Raw genomic sequence first — 8,764 nt, forward strand, 5'->3', positions numbered from 1 at the left:
ATGTGTATATATGTCTGTAAATACATATGTACACATATAAATACATCTGTACACATACACACACAACACAGATATATATATATATATATATATATATATATATATATATATATAAATAAATATATACAGTATATATACACATACACAACCCCAAATCTGAAAAAGTTGGGATAGTATGGAAAATGCAAATACTAACAAAAAATAGTAATTTGAAACATTAAATTCACCCTGTACTATATTGAAAACACATTCGGCTAGATTACGAGTTTTGCGTTAGAAGCTATGCGGTGCTAACGAGCAGTTTATGCTCAACTTTCACTTACAGACAGCGCTGGTATTACGTGTTTTTACAAACCCGGCATTTAAAGGCAAGAAGTGAGCGTTGAGCAAAATTTTGCTTCACATATCACTCCAATACCAGCGCTGCTTACGTTAGCGGTGAGCTGGTGTAATGTGCTCAGGCACGATTTCCCCATAGGAATCAATGAGGAGAGCCGGCTGAAAAACAGTCTAACACCTGCAAAAAAACAGCGTTTAGCTCCTAACGCAGCCCCATTGATTCCTATGGGGAAATAAATGTTGTGTTTACACCTAACACCCTAACATGAACCTCCAAGTCTAAACACCCCTAATATTACGCTTATTAACCCCTAATCTGCCACCCCCGACATCGTCGCCACCTACATTATATTATTAACCCCTAATCTGCCGCTCCGGACACCGCCGCCACCTACATTATACTTATTAACCCCTAATCTGCTGCCCGCAACATCGCTGACCCCTATATTATATTTATTAACCCCTAAACCTAAGTCTAACCCTAACCCTAACACCCCCCCTAACTTAAATATAATTTAAATAAATCTAAATAAATATTCCTATCATTAACTAAATTATTCATATTTAAAACTAAATACTTACCTATAAAATAAACCCTAAGCTAGCTACAATATAACTAATAGTTACATTGTATCTAGCTTAGGGTTTATTTTTATTTTACAGGCAAGTTTGTATTTATTTTATCTAGGTAGAATAGTTACTAAATAGTTAACTATTTAATAAACTACCTAGCTAAAATAAAGACAAATTTACCTGTAAAATAAAACCTAACCTAAGTTACACTAACACCTAACACTACTCTATAATTAAATGAATTCCCTAAATTAAATACAATTACATAAAATTAGCTAAAGTACAAAAAAAATACTAAATTACAGAAAATAATAAACAAATTACAAGATTTTTAAACTAATTACACCTAATCTAATCCCCCTTCTATCTTCATCCATCCGGCACGGAGCGGGTCCATCTTCAAGACATCCGACGCGGATCATCCTCTTCTTCCAACGGCTAAGACTGAATGAAGGTTCCTTTAAATGATGTCATCCAAGATGGCATCCCTTCAATTCCGATTGGCTGATAGAATTCTATCAGCCAATCGGAATTAAGGTAGAAAAAATCCTATTGACTGATTGGAACAGCCAATAGAAAGCCAGCTCAATCCTATTGGCTGATTGGATCAGCCAATAGGATTAAACTTCAATCCTATTGGCTGATTGCATCAGCCAATAGGATTTTTTTCTACCTTAATTCCGATTGGCTGATAGAATTCTATCAGCCAATCGGAATTGAAGGGACGCCATCTTGGATGACGTCATTTAAAGGAACCTTCATTCAGTCTTTGCCATCGGAAGAAGAGGATGCTCCGCGTCGGATGTCTTGAAGATGGACCCACTCCTCGCCGGATGGATGAAGATAGAAGATGCCGTCTGGATGAAGACTTCTGCCCATCTAGAGGACCACTTCTGCCCGGCTTGGATGAAGACTTCAGCCCGTCTGGAGGACCACTTCTGCCCGGTTGGATGAAGACTTCTCCCGGTAAGGTGATCTTCAAGGGGTTAGTGTTAGTTTTTTTAAGGGGGTATTGGGTGGGTTTTAGAGTAGAGTTGGTTGTGTGGGTGGTGGCTTTTAATGTTGGGGGGGATTTGTAATTTTTTTTACAGGTAAAAGAGCTGATTACTTTGTGGCAATGCCCCGCAAAAGGCCCTTTTAATGGCTATTTGTAATTTAGTGTACAGTTGGGCTTTTTTATTTTGTTAGGGAAATTAGATTAGGTGTAATTAGTTTAAAAATCTTGTAATTTGTTTATTATTTTCTGTAATTAAGTGTGGTTTTTTTTGTACTTTAGCTAATTTTATTTAATTGTATTTAATTGTGTTTAATTTAGGGAATTAATTTAATATTATAGTGTAGTGTTAGGTGTTAGTGTAACTTAGCTTAGGTTTTATTTTACAAGTCAATTTGTCTTTATTTTAGCTAGGTAGTTTATTAAATAGTTAACTATTTAGTAACTATTCTACCTAGATAAAATAAATACAAACTTGCCTGTAAAATAAAAATAAACCCTAAGCTAGCTACAATGTAACTATTAGTTATATTTTAGCTAGCTTAGGGTTTATTTTACAGGTAAGAATTTAGTTTAAAATAGGAATAATTTTGTTAATTATAGTAATTTTTATTTAGATTTCTTTTAATTATATTTAAGTTAGGGGGGGGTAAGGGTTAGTGTTAGACTTAGATTTAGGGGTTAATAACTTTAATATAGTGGCGGCGACGTTGGGGGCGGCAGATTAGGGGTTAATAAATGTAGGTAGGTGGCGGTGATGTTAGGGACAGCAGATTAGAGGTTAATAAAATTTAACTAGTGTTTACGAGGCGGGAGTGCGGCTGTTTAGGGGTTAATATATTTATTATAGTGGCGGCGATGTCTGGTTTGGCAGATTAGGGGTTAAAAAAACATATTTTAGTGTTTGCGATGCGGGAGGACCTCGGTTTAGGGGTTAATAGGTAGTTTATGGGTGTTGGTTTACTTTTTAGCACTTTAGTTAAGAGTTTTATGCTACGGCGTTGTACCATAAAACTCTTAACTACTGACTTTAAAATGCGGTACCAGTCTTGACAGGAGAGGGTCTACCGCTCACTTTTTGTCAGACTCGTAATACCGGCGCTATGCAAGTCCCATTGAAAAATGAGGATACACAATTTACGTAAGTGGATTTGCGGTATTTCCAAGTCTGGCCAAAAAAGTGAGTGGTACACCTGTACTTGCAAGACTCGTAATACCAGCGGGAGTTAAAAAGCAGCGTTAGGACTGGCCAACGCTGCTTTATAAGCCTAACGCAAAACTCGTAATCTAGGTGATGATTAACACATTATTTGATGTTTTACTTTGTGAATTTAATGCATTTTCTAAAATAAACACTAATTTCAAATCTGATGACTGCAACACGTTCCAAAATAATTGGGACAGGGGCAATTTAGGACTAATAGCGATGTGTCAAGTTGAAATAAGAAGGTGATGTGAAACAGGTGAGGCAATCGTGTAATCATAGTATATAAGGAGCCTCCAAAAATGTCAAGTCCTTCAAGAGCAAGCGAATAATTCAACACTTTGAGAACAACATTCCCCAAAGACAAATCGGTAGGATTTTGGGCATTTCACCTTCTACAGTGCACAATATAATTAAAAGTTTCAAGGAATCTGGTCAAATCTTGGTGCGCAAAGGGCAAGGCCAAAAACCACTTCTGAATGTACGTAATCTGCAATCCCTCAGACGTCACTGACTCAAAAATGTCAAGAATCTATAATGCATATCCTGACATGGGCTTGGTAATTCTTTGGTAAACCTTTGTAAGTCAACACCATTCACCGCTACATCCACAGATGGTAGTTAAGGCTTTACTAGGCAAAGCAGAAGTCATACATCAACACTGTCCAGAAGTGCTACCGACTTCTCTGGGCTCAGTCTCATCTCTGATGGACAGTAGCACAGTGGAATATTGTTTTGTGGTCCGACGAGTCAACATTTCAAATAGTTTTTGGAAAAAACAGCTGTTGTGTTCTCTGAGCCAAAGAGGAAAACAACCATCCAAGCTGTTTTCAGCTTCAGGTCCAAAAGCCAGTGTCTGTCATGGTATGGGGGTGCCATCCAGATGTTGTCTTTTCCAGGGACGTCCCTGCATTTTTCATCAGGACAACGCCAAACCACATTCTGCCCAGATTACAAGCACATGGTTGCATAAGCAGAGACTGCGGGAGCTAGCATGACCTGCCTGCTGTCCTGACTTGTCTCCGATTGAGAATGTGCAGTGATTTATGAAGTGCAAAATAAGGCAACGAAGGCCCAGTAAAGTCGCGCAGCTGAAGACATGCACATGCAATGGATGAATGGGAGAAAATTCGGCTTCCTAAACTTAACCAACTGGTGATGTTACACAGTGGTTAACAGTCGACTGTCCCAACTTTTTTGGAGTGTGATGCAGTTATCAGATTAGAAATAAGTGAATATTTTCAAAAATACATTAAATTCACAAAGTAAAACATCAAATAATGTGTTAATGTGTTTTCAATATACTCTTTTTTTTTGTTGTTGCATTTTTCATACTGTCCCAACTTTTTTGGAATTTGGGTTGTACATTTTTAGACATGTATATATATATATATATATATATATATATATATATATCTATGGTAAAGCCCTTTGCCTGTCTTTTTTTCTAACACCTGAGATCTCGTATCTTTGAGCACTTTTTTTGCAAAAATGTTTTTAATAATATTTATTAGATGGTGTTATTATGAGTGTAACTATACTGTTTAATGTAATTTTGATGTGTTTTGTAACACTTTTTTATTATGCAAAACAGTTGAGAGCTCTAAGAACTCTCTATCCTGAAGCGCGCTAATTTCAATTGCGCTCAAGTGATCGCGCTTACTTTCAACTTAAAATACGAGTGCAACACCCAAAGAGCGCAAACAGCTGTAATAAACCCCTTTTTGCTTGCATGTAATTATTAGCGCACCACTCATAATCTTGCCCTAAATCAGCTATTTAAGTGTATATGAGTGGTGATATTGGCGCTTACAATATATCCAAAAGGCCAAGATCTAAAAAACTACTCCTCCCCAGTAGTTAGGTAAAACATGAAAATTATTAAAGCAAAGTGGAACTGGCGCTATGAATTAGCTTGAATATATACTACATAAAATGAAATATCAAAAGTCAGAAAAATAGCTGAATGCTTATGTGTCACTGCTATGAAGCAATGTTATCTAAAAATAACAAGAATAAATTCAATATAAAGGTGAATGCAAAATAATTTAATAGGATAATATATCTAAAATGGTAAGTCTAAAACCAGAATGGTAAATCTAAAACCAGAATGGTAAGTCTAAAACCATATCAAACTCATAAATAACTATAACAATAAACAAAATGTATAACACATAGGAAATGAGACCACTGCTTCATAACTACTGTTTCCGGCGAGCCTGATGGCTCGCACGGAAACAGGGACATCAAGCTCCATTTGGAGCTTGATAATTCGGCCCCCGTAGAATTTTAATCTTAATTTATTATCCTTTAATAATTTAATAAAATAATTTTTAATTTATAATTCAAAACCCTTTATGTAAGCTGCTAAAGGTTTCATATTTTGTTTTGTGCCAATCATATATTGTCTTTTTTAATTCTTTTTATTAAATAGAAGAAACACATGGAAATATACGGGTGTACAGAGACTTTTGTTCTCCAATCCAACAAGAGGAGATATGGCATAAGATACATATGAAACATATTTTAATACATCAGTCGGCTATGCAGTCTCTTAATAACTTCAATATTAAATATGCAGGTTCATGACTAGTGAGAAAAATAATGGCTGGTATGTCTACTATACAATGTATTTCTTCATATAATTTTCCATTTTTATCCTATTATTTTCAACTATCAAACATTTACGCTAACAATAACAAACCATGGTCAAATAGAAGTATTTTCAGCTAGGCCCATACCACGTCACTGACCCATCTCTCCTCGCCGGAAGTACATGAGGTGAATTAAAGTATATTACTCCATTCGCCTCTGAGCGTCGCCTCAACAAATATCTCATGATGCAAGAAAGGTCGCAACACCTGTTTTTGTTGGCTAAGGGGGAGGCTCAGTATATAGTTCTGCCATTTGTGTAAAAAGTGTCTCAGCCTGGGATATAGTGGCTAAGTTGTGTTGCACTTCCCATGAGAGTATAAAAATTGATTTAGCGTCAAAAAGGAGGTCAATCTTAAAAGTTTCCTAACCCAATATTGTAAGCGTCTCTAGAATTGATTTACATATGGACGCCCAAAGAAGTAGTGTGTTTGAGTGTAGGCTCTGGTAGCGAACATTTAATACATTGGTTTGGCAGGTCTTGGTTCTAGTGAGGCTAGCTGTCTTTGTTCTTTCTAGGCTGGTGAGTATGTCTCTAAGAGATATGCCCACCAAATCTTCTCTTTGTAGCTTTGTCAGCATATTTCCTATGACATTTTTGGAAGCTTGCGTGATTAAATATGGTAGATGGGTGATATGGAAAAATTGCCCAATTTGTATGCAACATGGATATGGGCCCAAGGAGAGAGTTGCCAGAAATCTTTATGGAGTGACATCAGTGTGTTAGTATAGTGTCCGGTCTGCAGTGCGAATTTGGTAGATGGTACTGGTTTTTAAGGTCCTGATAAGTCCTGACTGTGTGTAATAAATGATCCAAGAGATCACCCACAGATCTGATCCCCTGTAACTTCCAGACTCGGATGGGGGCTGTTTCATCCCCCACTGGGAAATCCATGTTTCCCATCAGTGGAATGTATTTAGGAGTGGGGGGTCTGTTTCCCAGGTATTTGAATGCTAGTCTCCATGATCTCAAAGCATCTCTGTACATAAAGTTATTCTTAATGTCAGCGGGCAAGTTCATAAAGGACATATATGGTAGGTAAGCCAAAGAAAGTGGGGAAACAATTGTTGCCTCTATAGATGGCCCTTGGAAATGTCTGGTGTCAAGCTGTCAATCTATCACTAGCCTGAGTAGTGCTGCCCAGTTGTAGAGATTGAGACTGGGGAGCGCTAGACCCCCATTGAGGTATGGTTGCTGCAGGGTCGCAGCCGCTATGCGCGTTCTCCTACCTCCCCAAATGAAGGATTGAATAGCTTTGTTTAAATTGGTCATGTCAGCTTTTGTAAACAAAAAGGGCAACATTAAAAGTGGATAAAGGAGCTTGGGCAAGATTGTCATTTTAAGTAGGTTAATCCTTCCCGTAAGACCCAAGGGGAGTTTAGCCCAGGCATTCAGCTGAAGCAACAACTGTGTACACTGTCTGGCAATATTAAAATCATATAGCTTGTGTGGGTTTCTGTGTATGGTGATACCTAGGTAGGTGAGAGTGTTAGGTTGTGTGACGAAGGGGGTAGCTACCTCTATCCATGTTGTGTTCAGTGAGCCACAGTATCTCAGACTTGGCCATGTTTATTTTGTACCCTGAGAATACTCCAAAGATTTGTAAGGTGTCAATAAGTCTAGGGACATATTGGGAGGGGTTACTCAAAAAGAGCAGCATATCGTCCGCATATAGGGCCATGTGTAGGATGGTGTTCCCAATAGCAATTCCCGGGAAGATTTGTTTTAATTTTAGGGCAAGTGGCTCTAAGGCTAGGTCGAATAATAAGGGAGAGAGTGGGCAGCCCTGGCGCGTACCCCTTTCAAGAGTAAAGTTGGGAGCGTTAAGGCCATTAACCAGGATACTCGCAGTGGGGGAGGAGTAAAGTTTACGGATAAAATCAAGGAAAGGGCCCTCAAAATGAAATTGCTGAAGGGTATTAAAAAGATGGGACCACTCGACTCTATCAAAGGCCTTCTCTGCATCCAGGGACAGCAGGAAGGCCTCCCAAGCCCCATTTCTGTGTTTGACAGAGGGTCTGGTTCAGAAGTGGTTGAGGGCGTGAAGTACCCTTCTCAGGTTGACTGCAGGCCAATCATATTATTTATTTGTAATTGTTTTTTCATATTGTTCAAGCCCCTAAGCCTCTTTTGCTTTAGAACATAATTGTTATATTAATTTTGTACTCATAAATATATTTGATGTTGTTTTGTGATTATTAAACAAAATAATGAAAATGTGTGATTGTAGCACAATATCAGATACCTGGTTATATTTTTGTGAATAACAGAAGTGGACAAGAACTAAGCTAAGGACAACTCTGAAACATTTATTGGTTTATAAAATATATTATGTATATATATATATATATATATATATATATATATTGATAGATAGATATATTGTATAGATAAAGTATATATAAACTAATACAAACAGGGTCAAGCACTAACGTAACAAAAACCTTTAAACGCTGTATGCCCAGGGTGCATCCCTTGTCATTATGTATAGAATTCAGTAATCATAGGTGCACTCACTGGGTCTTGATGCACAGTGAGTGCGCCTATGATTACTGACATATATATAGTCATGGCCAAAAACATTGGCACCTCTGCATTTCTGTCAGATAATGCACCACATAGCCCAGAAAATTGTTGCCATTACAAATGTTTAGGCATTCTCATGTTTATTTATTTTGTTTGTATTGGTATGACAAGTGAAGAAAATAAAAGTCAAATCTGACATATTCCAACCAAAACTCCAAAAATGGACTGGACAAAACTATTGGCACCGTCTCAAAATTGTAAAAAATAATTGCATTCCAAGTTTGTGATGCTCCTGTAATTTGTAATTAAGCTCACCTGTATCAATTAACAGGTGCTGACAATATAGAAATCACACCGGCAACCAGTTAAAATGGTGAAATATTGACTCAACCTTTCTGTTGTGTGTCTCTGTGTGCCACACTGAGCATGGAGAAGATAAAGAGCAGCAAAGAATTGTCTGAGGACTTAAGAACAA

This window comes from Bombina bombina, chromosome 3 (genome assembly GCF_027579735.1).
Source record: "Bombina bombina isolate aBomBom1 chromosome 3, aBomBom1.pri, whole genome shotgun sequence".
NCBI classification, from domain to species: domain Eukaryota; kingdom Metazoa; phylum Chordata; class Amphibia; order Anura; family Bombinatoridae; genus Bombina; species Bombina bombina.